Here is a 17,972-nt window from a genome sequence, read left to right as displayed (position 1 = left end):
ACCCCACCCCCAACTGAGATGATGAGAATACTATTTCCAGTTAATGGAAAATGAACTTTTTGGGTAATAAACAAAGTCTCTCTCGAACGCGATTGGATAAATAATTACGTGATGTTTATAGTTATTTTTACTAATATTGTTTTACCAAACTGGAATTTTATTCAAAGATTACAGCTAACATTGTTCTAGAAATTATAAAGCGCCGAGACCGAATTTAATTCAATACTTATATTCTATACGGCATCGAAATCGTGTTATTGTAGAATTTTATTCAATTAATAATGCATGACTTATTAGGAGTAATGCTTTAAGTAGGTTTCGGGTCAAGGTGAACATTGGTTTAGATTTAGAACTTTAACTTAATTTTTTTCATCATTTTATTTTATACTTTTTATACAATGTAATGTAGAGACACTTTCAAAATATTTCTTTAATAGCCCAAACGTTCGAATAACTGGCCCAACTTTTACAATCAAACGATTATCAACTAATCGGTAAATGCCATCCCATTAATGAAAATAAATCCTCACATCTGAAAGTTACGAATTTCATAGTTTTTAACGACGAAGGACAACACTAGCCCCTCTAATTAATATTTTACAGTTCAAACAATTTCAATGAAAAGAAAGTGTGGGTAGACTCAACTAAATTGAGTACTACTCCCAATTTAAGTTTGAGTTATTTTCTTATAATAAAAAATAAAATGTCTAATACTTTTATTTTATTTCATCACCTATTTTACTTTCTTTATTTCTTCAACTTTTGTCTTCTCTCATATTTTATTTAATTTTACTTAATTCATTCAACCATTTCTTAATCTCGGATAATTTTTTTTTTTTCCTCAACTTATTTAGGACGGAGGAATTATGTTTAATGACTATATATGAATTTGTAAAGATGCACTTATTCTTCATTAGGAATATCAATGCAACCAAAAACTTGTGAACTATCTTGAATAACTCAGTAAATTTAGAGGGTTAGGGTTAATTTTTTTTACCAAATGCGATTCCAGCCTAATTAGCTCGCACTCGGTTAACTCATAATCCGAGTAGAGCTCATCCGAAACGCAATAAGTTGGCCAGGTGGTTGACTTAAACTCTTGGAATGGAAACTAAACTAAACTATGGCTATCCCCTTTCTTCATGCAAGTAGTCTTCTTTATATAGGCGAGATATGTGGATTGTTTAGGAGGTTAGGACCCTTGGATCTGGCTAAGGATATCCATGAATATTTTCTCTCCTTCTATACCAGCTCGACCAAATTCTTTCCTTCTTTAATTGGATCGTTATCAGGTCAATCCAATATCGACCTAGCTCAATAAGACCTAATCTATCCCAACTCTATATCACCGGGTCTTATCAGGTTCCAGCTCATTAACTTCTTGTATGTTTATGTCGAAAATTATTAGCCCTGGCATAATGACAAGAACATGATATTGCAAGATTTAAATCTAATATTACATGAAAAAAATATGATATTACACGATTAAAATTTTTTATAATATGATTAAAACTTTATCACGATTTAAATTTAAATAATAAAATTAAAATAAAATATGTTTTTAATTAAAAAAAATAATAATTTTATATATTAACATATACCCGAACTAATCCGACCAACCCCGAAATCATCGTGTTATTGTTTCATTGTGTTCATGTGAGGTGATCGTGTCAGGGGCGGACCTATGTGGGGGTATTGGGGTTCCTTGGAAACCCCACCCATTTTTCTATTTAGCTATATTATCCATAATTAGAAAACATTTTTTAAGTATTTAGTTAGCTCAGTTGATTAATGAATTGGTTGTGTAAGCACTTGATTGTGTGTTCGAATCTCATTGTTGGCATTTTTTATTCAATTCTAATTATGGGCCCTTTAGTTGTTTTCTTTCTATTTAATTGTGAGCAATTTTTTCACCAAAGTTTTTTATTTCTTTCTTTTTAATTGTGAGCAATTTTTTCACCTAGACATCCAAAGCAAAAAATATGGGCTGGAATAAAAAAAGTAAAAGCATAATAGAAATCAAATAAAAATACTCACTCCATCCACAAAAAATAGTATCATTTCAAAAATAGAAACTTTCTTTCATGCTTTATCCACTTTTTCATATTTTCTCTCTTATTTTTTTACTTTCCCTCTTATACTTTATCTTCTTTTTCTCTCATCTCTCTTACTTTCGTCTAGATGAGACTATTTTTTTATGGACGGAGGGAATATAAAATGTATCGGAAAAGAGAAAATGTAACTGATAAATACGAAGCAGCACATAATTGGAGAAAAATGCATCTCAAACTATTCATCTCTCTCACAGCTTCGTAATGTCTCGGGTTGTTTCTATAATCGCCGACACTAAAAAATATGCAACTATCGCTAATGTAAAATTTGGACCCCCCAGTATAAAAATCATGCGTCCGCCATTGGATCGTATTGTGGCAAAAAATTGTTAACCCTAGTTTTTAGTCTTCTCATCTGGATCGTTTCCTTTATCATTGGCTTTTGGATTCTCTTCTCAATTTTCATGCATAAATACACGATGATTGTAATACCCGCTCTTTGTTACCTTTTCTTTAAGACTAATGTCAACCTAGAGAAATGTTTGTTGTTTTCAAATCAGAAATATTAGTCGATGGTCTTGCTTGGTTGCTAATTTGAAGAGTGTCGATCAAACTAAAACAGATTTTCGTATATACGTGTGAAATACAATAAACGTCAAGAAATAAAAATGATTTACACATGTGTTGACAAAAAAAAAAAAAAAAAGAATTTAAGAATACAAATATACAAAGAGTTGGGCCTCGACTCTCGAACACGAGATTTCTTTCGGCCCAAAGACTTAGAGGGCAGCCCGAAGGCCCGTGCAGCCAGCCCGACTGCCTCGTCTCGATCCCAGGCCACATCCCCAAAATTTTTTTTAAAAAAACCCTTTTCCTTTATCTGCCATTAAACCTGCAAGAACCTACAAAACTAATAAATATTTTAGATTACTTTTCCCAACATCAAACCAAACAAGGAAGGAGGCATCCTTTCTTTACCAAAGGAGGTCTAAATGATCCCAAAATGGGAGGTACACTCCTACACAGCCAATGCACCAAACCGAGAGCTGTATGTGAAAACAAAAATTCTTAAAACTTAGGAGTACAAGGCTGCAAACCTGTGTACTAAGTAATAAATGAATGAAGGGACAACTGAGATAAAACATTTAGAATTTACCTCTCATTGCTGCCAAGAATTTGAGACTTGCCTCTTTTGGAGTGGCAACCTATCCTTTGACCGATACCTTGCTGATCAGCTAGCCCAAAACGTGTCCCTCCAGCTGCGCCAAATCAGCCCAAACCGAACAGCCACCTGCTTCCCCTGCACATCAAACAAAGTAACCTAATGAAGGTAGTACTTATGTTTCAAGAAAGAGACAAAGGAAGTAAACTAAAGGTGCCATCTGCAGCATGAAAACAAAGAGCTTTGACAGCCATTTAAGGCCTCACGAGTACACCACACTTCGCCTATATAAACCACCATAAACCGCCCCTGACTCCCTCCCCAGAAACCACAAATTCACTCACAATCAAGGAGTGCAGCAAGGAATCGGGAGGAGCAAGAAGGCGAGGAGGGGCAGCGGCAACACGGAGAAGCAGCCGTAAAACGAGAATCGCAAAGGAGAGGTATTCCATAGCCCACCCTCACCAATGCATCATGATAGCCAATCATAGATAATCAAGAACTTAGAACTATAGGTGCTCAAAAATCCAATGTGAACTTAGCAATATCGACTGATAGAACCCATACTTTGAGTAAGAATACAAACCAACACAGTAGGCCTCATGTACAAGTTTTGATATCAAAGTTTTCCCCAATTAAATTACTACCCAAGATGGTTTCAACATCACACAGTAAGATACACTAAGACTTCATCTTTGAAACATAGTATTGTTACAAGGAAATAAATGAGAGGAAAAAAACTTAGCTTTGGAGCAAGGAGTGATGGGAGAGCTGCCGGACGGCGAGCTGCGATAACGGCGACACAGGCGCGCCGTCGATCCAGAGCTGGAGCCGGCGACGAAGGGGGGGGAGATGCGCCGTCGTTCCTCTCCAAAGCAAGGATTAGGAATTGGGGTTTTTGATTTTGATTTTGGGGATTTTGTGTTTTGAGAGAGAGAGGCCGATAGTTTTGAGGGAGGAAGAAATTGGGCCTCTTTCATTTGGGCCTCTCCTTTTCTTCTTTTGGGCCTCTATAAATTAAATGCATGGGCTAAGGTTTTGTTAATTAATGGACCAATTCTTTAAATAATCTAAGGAGTTGGGCTAATAATTAAAATAAAATGGGAGTTTGCTCTAGCCTAATTAAATCATGAGCCCACCTATGTTGCTAAATCAAATAATTGAGGTTAAGTAATGGTCCGCTAAATTTTTTTCACGATGATAAATTTAATTCCCAGACTTTAGTATTAGCGCTCGAGTAATTTATGGTGCGAAATGATGAAAAGACCTCGAGTCTATTTTAGTACTCAGGGACTCTTTTTTATGAATTAAGGAAAAGGAATAAAATGATCACGCACTTAGGATGCATCCACGTTTAAGCTTAATTGATTTATCAAAGTCTAATTAAATATTATGCTATTTCCTAAAGGGGCGTCTACGAACGTCATCTAAGGCCAAGTTAAGGAAATTACGGAAAGAGCTTTAGCTTTTGAGGTGGGCATTTCTTTCAAAATGTGATTTCAGTATGAAAATGTGAATCTTTGCTCAAGTATGTTGTCATGCCATGTTTTGTTTTATGATTACCTATCTGCTTGGCTATGCCAAATCAAGTTAAATCGAATTCGGGTCCCAGTAGGGCCGCAAACCCTACTCGGACTAGTGTACACATAAGGGGACCGTGAGCTAACAAAAGGGGTTGGCCGGTCCAGTGACCGTCGTGGAATGTGGCCACATTCCCGGTTCACATCAGTTTCAGATATGGTATATCTATGTTATGTGATTGCGCAATCAAATCTTTACTAAAGGAAAAGTATTTTAGTGACTCGGGTCTTTTTAAGTAAAACCCCGTGATCACTCAACTCTGGCATTGACAATTAAAGATAAAACCATTTTTGGCAATGTGCCCACTGAGTATATCAAATACTCAGCCCTGCATGTTATTTTCAAATGTGCAGGTTGAACGTGTACGAGGAGGCGAAGGTGTTGGGACAAGACTTTTAAATAAGTAGTTAGGTAACCCAAAGTAGCATGTCTTCATACGTGCTATTTTGTCTTGGACTCTTCCGCTGCAAATCTAGAATTAAGTGCTAGAAAGCTATGAACTTAGTCTTGATACTCTGAACACGTTTTGACTATGAACCCATATGCCTTTGATACTATTGATTTAAGTGATTTCATCCTTTTATTGTTGTCCCTTGATTATTGAGAATTTTTAGTCGCGAAATAGCTACGCTCACTAGCACTAGGGAGTTGTGGTCGTGACAGAGTGCATGTAATACCCGCTCTTTGTTACCTTTTCTTTAAGACTAATGTCAACCTAGAGAAATGTTTGTTGTTTTCAAATCAGAAATATTAGTCGATGGTCTTGCTTGGTTGCTAATTTGAAGAGTGTCGATCAAACTAAAACAGATTTTCGTATATACGTGTGAAATACAATAAACGTCAAGAAATAAAAATGATTTACACATGTGTTGACAAAAAAAAAAAAAAAAAGAATTTAAGAATACAAATATACAAAGAGTTGGGCCTCGACTCTCGAACACGAGATTTCTTTCGGCCCAAAGACTTAGAGGGCAGCCCGAAGGCCCGTGCAGCCAGCCCGACTGCCTCGTCTCGATCCCAGGCCACATCCCCAAAATTTTTTTTAAAAAAACCCTTTTCCTTTATCTGCCATTAAACCTGCAAGAACCTACAAAACTAATAAATATTTTAGATTACTTTTCCCAACATCAAACCAAACAAGGAAGGAGGCATCCTTTCTTTACCAAAGGAGGTCTAAATGATCCCAAAATGGGAGGTACACTCCTACACAGCCAATGCACCAAACCGAGAGCTGTATGTGAAAACAAAAATTCTTAAAACTTAGGAGTACAAGGCTGCAAACCTGTGTACTAAGTAATAAATGAATGAAGGGACAACTGAGATAAAACATTTAGAATTTACCTCTCATTGCTGCCAAGAATTTGAGACTTGCCTCTTTTGGAGTGGCAACCTATCCTTTGACCGATACCTTGCTGATCAGCTAGCCCAAAACGTGTCCCTCCAGCTGCGCCAAATCAGCCCAAACCGAACAGCCACCTGCTTCCCCTGCACATCAAACAAAGTAACCTAATGAAGGTAGTACTTATGTTTCAAGAAAGAGACAAAGGAAGTAAACTAAAGGTGCCATCTGCAGCATGAAAACAAAGAGCTTTGACAGCCATTTAAGGCCTCACGAGTACACCACACTTCGCCTATATAAACCACCATAAACCGCCCCTGACTCCCTCCCCAGAAACCACAAATTCACTCACAATCAAGGAGTGCAGCAAGGAATCGGGAGGAGCAAGAAGGCGAGGAGGGGCAGCGGCAACACGGAGAAGCAGCCGTAAAACGAGAATCGCAAAGGAGAGGTATTCCATAGCCCACCCTCACCAATGCATCATGATAGCCAATCATAGATAATCAAGAACTTAGAACTATAGGTGCTCAAAAATCCAATGTGAACTTAGCAATATCGACTGATAGAACCCATACTTTGAGTAAGAATACAAACCAACACAGTAGGCCTCATGTACAAGTTTTGATATCAAAGTTTTCCCCAATTAAATTACTACCCAAGATGGTTTCAACATCACACAGTAAGATACACTAAGACTTCATCTTTGAAACATAGTATTGTTACAAGGAAATAAATGAGAGGAAAAAAACTTAGCTTTGGAGCAAGGAGTGATGGGAGAGCTGCCGGACGGCGAGCTGCGATAACGGCGACACAGGCGCGCCGTCGATCCAGAGCTGGAGCCGGCGACGAAGGGGGGGGAGATGCGCCGTCGTTCCTCTCCAAAGCAAGGATTAGGAATTGGGGTTTTTGATTTTGATTTTGGGGATTTTGTGTTTTGAGAGAGAGAGGCCGATAGTTTTGAGGGAGGAAGAAATTGGGCCTCTTTCATTTGGGCCTCTCCTTTTCTTCTTTTGGGCCTCTATAAATTAAATGCATGGGCTAAGGTTTTGTTAATTAATGGACCAATTCTTTAAATAATCTAAGGAGTTGGGCTAATAATTAAAATAAAATGGGAGTTTGCTCTAGCCTAATTAAATCATGAGCCCACCTATGTTGCTAAATCAAATAATTGAGGTTAAGTAATGGTCCGCTAAATTTTTTTCACGATGATAAATTTAATTCCCAGACTTTAGTATTAGCGCTCGAGTAATTTATGGTGCGAAATGATGAAAAGACCTCGAGTCTATTTTAGTACTCAGGGACTCTTTTTTATGAATTAAGGAAAAGGAATAAAATGATCACGCACTTAGGATGCATCCACGTTTAAGCTTAATTGATTTATCAAAGTCTAATTAAATATTATGCTATTTCCTAAAGGGGCGTCTACGAACGTCATCTAAGGCCAAGTTAAGGAAATTACGGAAAGAGCTTTAGCTTTTGAGGTGGGCATTTCTTTCAAAATGTGATTTCAGTATGAAAATGTGAATCTTTGCTCAAGTATGTTGTCATGCCATGTTTTGTTTTATGATTACCTATCTGCTTGGCTATGCCAAATCAAGTTAAATCGAATTCGGGTCCCAGTAGGGCCGCAAACCCTACTCGGACTAGTGTACACATAAGGGGACCGTGAGCTAACAAAAGGGGTTGGCCGGTCCAGTGACCGTCGTGGAATGTGGCCACATTCCCGGTTCACATCAGTTTCAGATATGGTATATCTATGTTATGTGATTGCGCAATCAAATCTTTACTAAAGGAAAAGTATTTTAGTGACTCGGGTCTTTTTAAGTAAAACCCCGTGATCACTCAACTCTGGCATTGACAATTAAAGATAAAACCATTTTTGGCAATGTGCCCACTGAGTATATCAAATACTCAGCCCTGCATGTTATTTTCAAATGTGCAGGTTGAACGTGTACGAGGAGGCGAAGGTGTTGGGACAAGACTTTTAAATAAGTAGTTAGGTAACCCAAAGTAGCATGTCTTCATACGTGCTATTTTGTCTTGGACTCTTCCGCTGCAAATCTAGAATTAAGTGCTAGAAAGCTATGAACTTAGTCTTGATACTCTGAACACGTTTTGACTATGAACCCATATGCCTTTGATACTATTGATTTAAGTGATTTCATCCTTTTATTGTTGTCCCTTGATTATTGAGAATTTTTAGTCGCGAAATAGCTACGCTCACTAGCACTAGGGAGTTGTGGTCGTGACAGAGTGGTATCAGAGCACCGTTCTTTCGCTCTGGACCCAAGAACCTTCTTTTCAAGCCTTAGTCGAGAATGATAGTACTAGACTAGGATAGTACTAAAATGGAAAGCTTAAAAGGACCCAACACCTCGACTCGTCACGTTCAACTGCAGCAATGAGGTAAGAAAGAAGTTTTTACCAGAAAAATTTTCAGTTATTCATGAAAGAACTTGAAAAAAAAAAATGATTTCTTTTTGAAGATATTGTGAAAATATTCAGGGTTTTCAAGGAAAAGCATGTAAATTCCATTTTTCCTACGAACCATGGAATTTCAAGTTTAAATTGTTAAGCATAAGGATGTCTTTGAGACAAATGCTAAAGTATTATCAGTTACACATGCTCGATTATGTGAAGTATGATGATAGATTAAGGAACTTTTTAGGAAGTTACGGAATGACTAACGCATGCGAACATAGAATGCCTAAGAAGTACGTTAGACTAAACGCTCTTGAACAGAGTTGTAAGTTGATGACTTCCTTACCGCTTTTCTAAGCGATAAAATGAACGAGTATATGCAAGTTAGGGCAAACCCCTAATTTTGTTTTAAGAATGAGGAAATATAGATGAATGTGTCTAAAAGTGGACCCCACACCTTTTCCTCTACCCTATCTCTTGACGAGACCACGATCCATGATGTTGTAATTGGAACAATTCCAAATGTACAAGAATGAACCTAACAATTTATAAATAACCCATCTATTCTTAGATGGTAACGATCAGACGAGATACGAGAAACTACCTACGGCACATGGGCGTCTGTTGAACGTTTTAAATGATGGGAACAACATGAAGTTCCCTTTGTCTTCATGAACTCAATCATAATCAAAATGAGCGTACCCTTGATCTAGTAAAGGAGGTGTATCCTTACACGAAAAGATATCGTACTTACGATCAAATTAAGTGATCCAGTCTTGCGTAGCAAGTCAAGGAGGCTACGTGATCTAGAAACAATGCTTATAGCACGCTGTGAAGCACGATGGAGAGTGCAATGTTTTACGAGAATGAACGTCCTGACTTATCGAGATCATTATGAAAATATGACCTTCAACGACAGCTATTAGTTGTAACACCAGGAATCCTAGCTTGGAATCTATGGTTTCCTGGAACGCTCTGATCATGTACAAGCTCCGAAAGAACAAACAAGAAAGTGTCACATAAGTGGAACAGATGATTATGATCAACAGTACTTACTTGGATTCCCATCGATTTCTTTCTATGAACCTCCTTAATGAAAATGCCCTCGTCTACTTTAGACCTTAGATTGACTTGGATTTATGCAACTAATGCCTCATTTTTTTTTTCTCCTACGAAAGTTGTGACTCTCTTTCAATTTGTTGGCTATAGTAGTTGAGCTCATTGTTCAGAAAATGTAAGGTGTTGACTTCATAAGCTCCGGTCATAAACCTTCGACTCTAAAGTTGCTTACGGCCATGCCCTCCAGAATAATCTCATTTTGAACATCCTGAACAAGGGTGTCCTGCCGTCTTTTTAAGACTTTTGATTGACTCACGTTTTTGCAAGTAATAAGTCACTATCATTTTATTTATTTATTTTTTTTTTACGAAAATGGTGACTTACTTTCAAATCTTAAATTCGAAAGACTTATATGTTCTCAAGCATCTTTGTTGTTTGTTGTCCCCCGTATGACCCACCATTGATAAAATCAATATCCCAGATTCTTTAACTCTCACGGTATAACTTCACCCTTAAGTTGCTGATTTTTTCAGACATTTCTTCTCAGAGAATGGCACAATAAGTGGAACTTTTGTTCACCTCCTTATTTGGCAACCATATTGTGACTATTTCGTTCTTATATGAGTGAATTTTTCTTGTCCAGTTCCACTACATGCATTATTTCTAGCTCAAGATTTCTTTCTGAAACACTAAGTTAAGGCTAATGTATTGCATTTTCCTTGATGGTAGTTGACTTTTCCAAAAATATTTCTTTCACTTTGGTCGCTACCTGTGAATCCATTGATGTATTTCCATGATTTCCACATTATAATGTTGGTGAACCATGATCAACGTTAATCAATGGCAATTGTTTACATTTCTAAACCCTCTTGCGACTAATCATCTGAGATCTTGACATGTTGAAATCATCATCCTTGATGTCCGGATCTAGTCAATTTGAACGGACAATTTAACCATCTTATTTGACAAGCCTACTATGGAAATTGAGAGTTCATACAGTATCATCTTATTCTCATGACCTACCTCATGTTCTTTCAAGTTCCCATAAGAATTGAATTCACAAATTCGATGGGTTTAAGTATTTGAAACCATTTGAACCTTGAAGTTCTTTGAATGGATACGATAAGTTCAATTGAACTTAGTACTTGCCTTCAAAATCAATTGTCACGATTTGAGGTCGAAAATTCACAACAGTCGAGCAAGAGATGTTATTCTTATCCCTTTGGATATTCTATAGTCCTTTCAATAAAAGAAATTTGCAGTCATGCTTCTTCTAGGTGACATCAGTACCTATCCAAGTTAAGACTGTTTGATTAATCATCGAGTTCTTAGTACAAGGCAATCACGAAGGGCATAGTTGTTTGGACTTTTCGCACTTGTGTGCCGCCGGTCACGAGCTGCTATGGGATGGATCGTTACGCTATATACATAGAATGTAGGCCACAAAAAGAGAAATGTAAAGGAATCTTATATACGTACAGACCTAATGACTTTTCGTTGTGCAAGACTTATTTATCTAAGTGATTAATCGTTTGGGGCACAAATAACAAAGTGAACTAGGAGAGCCACGAGGAAATGGAGATCAAGATCATCGTTAGGTAACGAAATCTAGTGAAAATATGAACACTCTCATAGATTACGTTTTAATGAACGGATGTCTTCGACAAGAGGAAAATCATCTGAGATATGGCGCAATAAAACCAACGAATGAAGGAACGATCGGGAAAACGAAAACGTACTTCAAATGAGAATAAGAAGCAACAACTTGCCCCAAAACCATCGCAGAATGGCGGTAGAGAAGCCGATCTCAATAAGAAGGTTGAGTACCGACCTAAGGCCCATCCCCGCGCTAAGTGGTCAAGAAACCACCGTGGAAAGTGCATAGTTAGGACACATAGGTGCCTTAATTGTGGCAGAAGCGGACATTTCTCCAGGGAATGCTGTACAAGAATACTAGGACAGGAGGGAGGCAGGACTATTAAGGGCAGCGTCCGTAGTTGCGGGCACTTCAAGCTGAGCCAAGAAGAAAGACAGTCCTAATCACCATATCACCAGCGGCAGCTACGCCAGAGGTTTCCCACTCAGACTATAGTTACTGCACCGAGGCAGAAACAGCCTAAGATTGAGCAGGGAACCAAGAGCAAGACAATTTAGCAAGTATGGGAACTCTCCTCAACATACCTATTGTCATTCTTTCATGTCAGCACCTTGCGTGGATACTTTAGAATTGCCTACTGATGAAATCGAACATAAGATGAGGGTGTTCTCACCCATAGGAGGCCTTAAAGATACCTCACGAACTTGCTCGAACGTAGAATTCACTATGGGAAACCTTAAGTTAGTGGCTCACAATTTACATGTAACGTTGATGTGGAACGTCGACATCATATTGGGAATGGATTGGTTAGCCGAGAACTACGCTACCATTCTTTGTAAGGAAAGGCAGATCTCTGTGCAATACCCAGGGAAAGAACCCACAATCTTTCACGGAATATCCGTGAGGCGACGAAAGTCCATAGATTCTGCGCTACAAGCGGCCACTATGATAAGGAAAGGATGCTCTGCATACCTCGTTTATCTGAATGGAGAAGAGAAAGAGGACCGTAAGATTGAGGATGTAGAAGTGGTACGAGAATTCCCAGATGTCTTTTCGGACGCACTACCAGGATTGCCGCCAGACAGGCAATTAGAATTCACAATCGATCTCGAACCAGGATCGGCCTCGGTATCGAAGGCACCATACAGAATGGCGCCTAAAGAGTTAGAAGAACTCAAGATACAGCTACAGGAATTACTAGACCTCGGTTTCATCCGACCCAGTGTGTCACCATGGGGCGCACCAGTGCTCTTCGTGAAGAAGAAGGACGGAACACTGAGAATGTGTATCGACTACCGAGAGTTGAACAAGCTGACGCTCAAGAACAAGTATCCACTACCAAGGATTGATGACCTTTTGACCAACTTCGAGGGGCGGGTGTATTCTCGAAGATGGACTTGAGATCAGGCTATTACCAACTGAAAGTCCGACATGATGATGTACCCAAGACGGCGTTCCGCACTAGATGCGGCCATTACGAATTCACTGTAATGCCTTTTGGACTTACAAATGCCCTGGCAGTGTTCATGGACTTAATGAACCGCGTGTTCCATCCATACTTGGACAAGTTCGTCCTAGTCCTTATAGATGATGTACTAGTCTATTCGAAGAACGAGAAGGAACACGAGAAACGTCTGAGAACCACCTTAGAGACGTTGAGAGCCGAGAAACTCTATGCTAAGTTTGGAAAATGTGAGTTCTGGCTTAACAAGGTGAACTTCCTTGGACACATAGTAACGGCAGAAAGGACCCGAGTGGACCCTGCAAAGGTGGAAACAGTACAACGTTGGCAGTCACCAACAACGCCTAATGAGATTCGAAGTTCTTAGGTTTGGCTGGATATTATCGAAGGTTTATTGAAGGATTTTCTAAAATAGCCAGACCACTGACTCAACAGCTCAAGAAAGGAGCTAAGGTCAATTGGACGCCGGAGTGCGAAGCAAGCTTCCAACTATTAAAAGAAAAGTTGACCACCGCACCAGTCCTAGCCGTGCCAGCACCAGGAGCAGGCTATGTAGCGTACACCGATGCATCAAAGATTGGACTTGGATGCGTACTGATGCAGAATGGCAAGGTGATTGCGTACGCGTCACGCCAACTCAGGCCACATGAGCTAAATTACCCCACTCATGACCTTGAACTAGCAGCAGTGGTACATGCCTTAAAGATTTGGAGACATCACCTCTACGGAGTTCGATGTGAGATCTTCACGGACCACAAGGGCCTTAAGTACTTCTTCGAGCAGAAGGATTTAAACATGCGACAACGCAGATGGCTCGAATTAGTCAAGGATTATGACTGTGGTATAAATTACCACCCAGGCAAGGCCAATGTAGTGGCAGATGCCTTGAGCAGGAAGACTATGCCCCAAGTGGCCACCTTCCTCACACAGAATGAGGAGCTCATACGGGAATTTGCTAAGATGCGGCTGGAGGTAGTAAGAGCACCAGAGACGGTGGAAGGTAGGATCGCCCCTTTAGTGATTGAACCAGACTTAAGGGCCATAATTGTTGAGGCTCAAAGGAGTGATGAAGCATTAGAGAAAGTTCGTCTTAAAGTGAGGTCGGGAAAAGAGGTGAGTTATCATGAAGAAGCGGATGACGCCCTCACTTTTGAAGGGAGATTATGTGTACCCGATGACGAGGTTCTCAGAAATGAGATCATGAGCGAAGCGCATGAAACACCCTATACTGCCCACCCAGGAAGTACGAAAATGTATCAAGATATGAAGAAGCAGTTTCGGTGGGATGGCATGAAGAGGAGCATAGCGTCGTTTGTAGAAAGGTGCCTAGCATGTCAACAAGTGAAGGCTCTACATCAACGACCCTATGGGAAATTGCAACCCCTAGAAATCCCCGAGTGGGAATGGGAACACATTGCTATGGACTTCATGACAGGGTTGCCAAGGTCACAAAAGCGCGCACTTCGTGACAGGATTGTTATTTGGGTGATTATAGATCGCCTCACCAAAAGCGCGCACTTCGTGACAGGATTGTTATTTGGGTGATTATAGATCGCCTCACCAAAAGCGCGCACTTCGTACCAGTTCGTATTACTTACGAATCGAACAAGTTAGCTCAAATCTACGTGCAAGAGATCATACGATTACATGGAATACCGGTGACGATCACATCAGACCGTGATACGAAATTTACTTCTAGATTTGGATAAGCCTGCAGCAAGAGCTAGGCACCAGATTGAATTCAGTACGGCATTCCATCCACAGACTGATGGGCAGTCTGAGAGGACAATCCAGACCTTGGAAGATATGCTGAGAGCCGTAGTGCTCAACCGTGGAGGAAACTTGGAGCTAGTACTACCATTTATAGAGTTTGCTTACAACAACAGTTGTCAGCATCTATAAACATGGCCCCAAATGAAGCATTGTATGGAAAGAAATGTAGACCACCGCTTTACAGGAATGAAGTCGGAGAGAGAAAGATACTCGGACCGGATTCTGTAAAGGAAATGATAGAGATTGTCCGTCAGATCCGTGAGAGAATCAAGGAAGCTCAAGATAGGCAGAAGTCTTACGCGGATGCTCGCCGAACCAATCTGCAGTTCAAGGCGGGAGACAAAGTTTTTCTGAAAGTATCTCCGTCTAAAGGGATTACGAGATTCGGCGTCAAGGGCAAGCTAAGGCCACGTTTCATCGGACCCTACGAGATTCTAGAAGAAGTGGGTCCTGTGGCGTACGGATTGGCACTCCCACCGAGTTTCGGGAATGTACACAATGTCTTTCACGTATCACAATTGAGGAAATACGTGTTCGACCCGAAACACATAGTCCACCAAGAGGAAATGGTTTTGGAACCAGACTTAAGCTATGAAGAGAAGCCAGAGGAAATATTGGATAGGAAGGTCAAGGAACTGAGGAACAAATCTATTGTAACGGTGAAAGTTTTATGGAAACACCATGGTCACGAGGAAGCTACGTGGGAATTTGAAGACAAGATGAAGGAAAGGTACCCAGAGCTGTTTGAGTAACATAAGCAAAATTTCGGGACGAAATTTTTGCTAAGGTGGGTAGAATGTAATACCCGCTCTTTGTTACCTTTTCTTTAAGACTAATGTCAACCTAGAGAAATGTTTGTTGTTTTCAAATCAGAAATATTAGTCGATGGTCTTGCTTGGTTGCTAATTTGAAGAGTGTCGATCAAACTAAAACAGATTTTCGTATATACGTGTGAAATACAATAAACGTCAAGAAATAAAAATGATTTACACATGTGTTGACAAAAAAAAAAAAAAAAAGAATTTAAGAATACAAATATACAAAGAGTTGGGCCTCGACTCTCGAACACGAGATTTCTTTCGGCCCAAAGACTTAGAGGGCAGCCCGAAGGCCCGTGCAGCCAGCCCGACTGCCTCGTCTCGATCCCAGGCCACATCCCCAAAATTTTTTTTAAAAAAACCCTTTTCCTTTATCTGCCATTAAACCTGCAAGAACCTACAAAACTAATAAATATTTTAGATTACTTTTCCCAACATCAAACCAAACAAGGAAGGAGGCATCCTTTCTTTACCAAAGGAGGTCTAAATGATCCCAAAATGGGAGGTACACTCCTACACAGCCAATGCACCAAACCGAGAGCTGTATGTGAAAACAAAAATTCTTAAAACTTAGGAGTACAAGGCTGCAAACCTGTGTACTAAGTAATAAATGAATGAAGGGACAACTGAGATAAAACATTTAGAATTTACCTCTCATTGCTGCCAAGAATTTGAGACTTGCCTCTTTTGGAGTGGCAACCTATCCTTTGACCGATACCTTGCTGATCAGCTAGCCCAAAACGTGTCCCTCCAGCTGCGCCAAATCAGCCCAAACCGAACAGCCACCTGCTTCCCCTGCACATCAAACAAAGTAACCTAATGAAGGTAGTACTTATGTTTCAAGAAAGAGACAAAGGAAGTAAACTAAAGGTGCCATCTGCAGCATGAAAACAAAGAGCTTTGACAGCCATTTAAGGCCTCACGAGTACACCACACTTCGCCTATATAAACCACCATAAACCGCCCCTGACTCCCTCCCCAGAAACCACAAATTCACTCACAATCAAGGAGTGCAGCAAGGAATCGGGAGGAGCAAGAAGGCGAGGAGGGGCAGCGGCAACACGGAGAAGCAGCCGTAAAACGAGAATCGCAAAGGAGAGGTATTCCATAGCCCACCCTCACCAATGCATCATGATAGCCAATCATAGATAATCAAGAACTTAGAACTATAGGTGCTCAAAAATCCAATGTGAACTTAGCAATATCGACTGATAGAACCCTGAAGAGTTGATTTCTTGCTTGCTGTATCCTATCAATTTCTAATTACACACTTCCTAGATCCAGTAAATCAACTAGATCACAAGGTCTAGAGACTCACAAGACTGGAAGTCTGGTCGTTGGTACGCAAGCAAACCTTCAAAACCCTCAACCACAGATACTAAACTAGCACAGGGAAGTAGGGATCGATCCCACAGAGATGGACTCGTATAGTACATGCATAGAGATTTGGAAACTATTTTTGGGTTGGCTGCTGCCACGCATATTTTGGGTTGAGGAATTTAACTAAGTGAATTTGGAAATAAAGTATGCTATGCTAACTGCTAGATCTAGGCAAAAAATGAATTATGTATAAGAACTAAATCAAATCAACTACTAGATCTGGGACTTCTACGAACATCTCTAGACCAAGGAGATTAAAACAAGTGGGGACCAAACTCTGAAAAAGGTAAGTACGGACAGAATCGAATCTGCAGCCTAACTAACTAAAGCATCAACTGAAAATGACTTCATCTTCTTCAACGAACACAAATAAATGCAGAGATCGAGAAAAACAAACTCAGATGTAGATTGGAAACATAATTTTAACGGTAAACGAAACAACGACGGAAATCACACTACTAGACGAAGCAAACCAAGCAGAACAAAATCCCCATAATCTCATGCACAAATTTCACCTCCCCTGTTCAGATCCACACTTCGGATGCTAAATCCACTCCGGATCCAAGCATCAGAACAAAAATCCAACCGAACACAACTTCAATACCACGATTCTCGAATCTCCTAAAATATTCAGCAACAAATTCAAGAGAACATCTCAAATAAACAAACCAAAATAGCAAGCATCATAATAATCAACACGAAATCTAACTTCATCAAAGCAAATCAAATGTAAATAGAACGGATAAACTGATTCAGCAACAAAACAACAAGCTCGACTTCCAAACGTGAAGTTCGAGACTGAACTGAGTACCAAACAGAAATTTTAAAAGAACAATTGTTTCTTCGCCCTCAAGGGACGGTGATGCACTGATACGAGACTCCTGAAAACGAAAACCACCCCCAATTCCCCATTTCCCTAGTGTGTGTGAGCTAAGAGCGTGACTGTGTGTGGAGTGTGACGGATCTGCCATTCTTGTTGCGCACTCCTTTATTTATAAGCTTCGAGGTGGGGCCCAGCGAGGTATTGATTGACTTGATTGCCCTCAGCTTTTGGCTTCCTTCCTCTAGCTTTTCCTCGTGATTCCGTTCCTGCTCCTCGCTAGATATCCTCCTCCAGCATCTCCTGGATCTAGCGCTACACACACACCTGGCTTAACAAAACTTGTTAGATCCAGCAGAAATGTGATGTTTTTCACTACATAACCAATGCATGAAATTAGCCTTATCAAACTGCTCACACTTAAACCATACTTGTCCTCAAGTATAAAGACAAGAAGAAAAGAAGAATAAGGCGAATTTCAAGCATGGTTATCCCCTTGACCGACTCTA

At 39.9% G+C, this 17,972-nt stretch overlaps 3 long non-coding RNA genes across 3 annotated transcripts; all 3 read right to left on the bottom strand.

Moving 5' to 3' along the window:
* Positions 1-2,669: 2,669 nt before the first annotated feature.
* LOC125196416 (uncharacterized) lies at positions 2,670-4,119 on the bottom strand. Its single transcript, XR_007171888.2, has 3 exons — positions 3,208-4,119; positions 3,030-3,097; positions 2,670-2,953 (listed from the first exon to the last, which is right to left on the bottom strand). It is a non-coding gene; the product is annotated as an uncharacterized LOC125196416 (long non-coding RNA).
* A 1,479-nt stretch (positions 4,120-5,598) lies between these two features.
* On the bottom strand, positions 5,599-7,047 carry LOC148930376 (uncharacterized). Its single transcript, XR_016136809.1, has 3 exons — positions 6,136-7,047; positions 5,958-6,025; positions 5,599-5,881 (listed from the first exon to the last, which is right to left on the bottom strand). It is a non-coding gene; the product is annotated as an uncharacterized LOC148930376 (long non-coding RNA).
* Positions 7,048-15,376: 8,329 nt separating this feature from the next.
* LOC148930375 (uncharacterized) lies at positions 15,377-16,477 on the bottom strand. Its single transcript, XR_016136170.1, has 3 exons — positions 15,915-16,477; positions 15,737-15,804; positions 15,377-15,660 (listed from the first exon to the last, which is right to left on the bottom strand). It is a non-coding gene; the product is annotated as an uncharacterized LOC148930375 (long non-coding RNA).
* Between the last annotated feature and the right edge of the window lie 1,495 nt (positions 16,478-17,972).

Source organism: Salvia hispanica, chromosome 3 (genome assembly GCF_029641045.1).
Source record: "Salvia hispanica isolate PSC_SH4W2 chromosome 3, Shi_PSC_v1, whole genome shotgun sequence".
In the NCBI taxonomy this organism is placed as follows: domain Eukaryota; kingdom Viridiplantae; phylum Streptophyta; class Magnoliopsida; order Lamiales; family Lamiaceae; genus Salvia; species Salvia hispanica.
The sequence above is the reverse complement of the archived record's forward strand: the minus strand, read 5'-3'. Positions and strand labels throughout refer to the sequence as shown.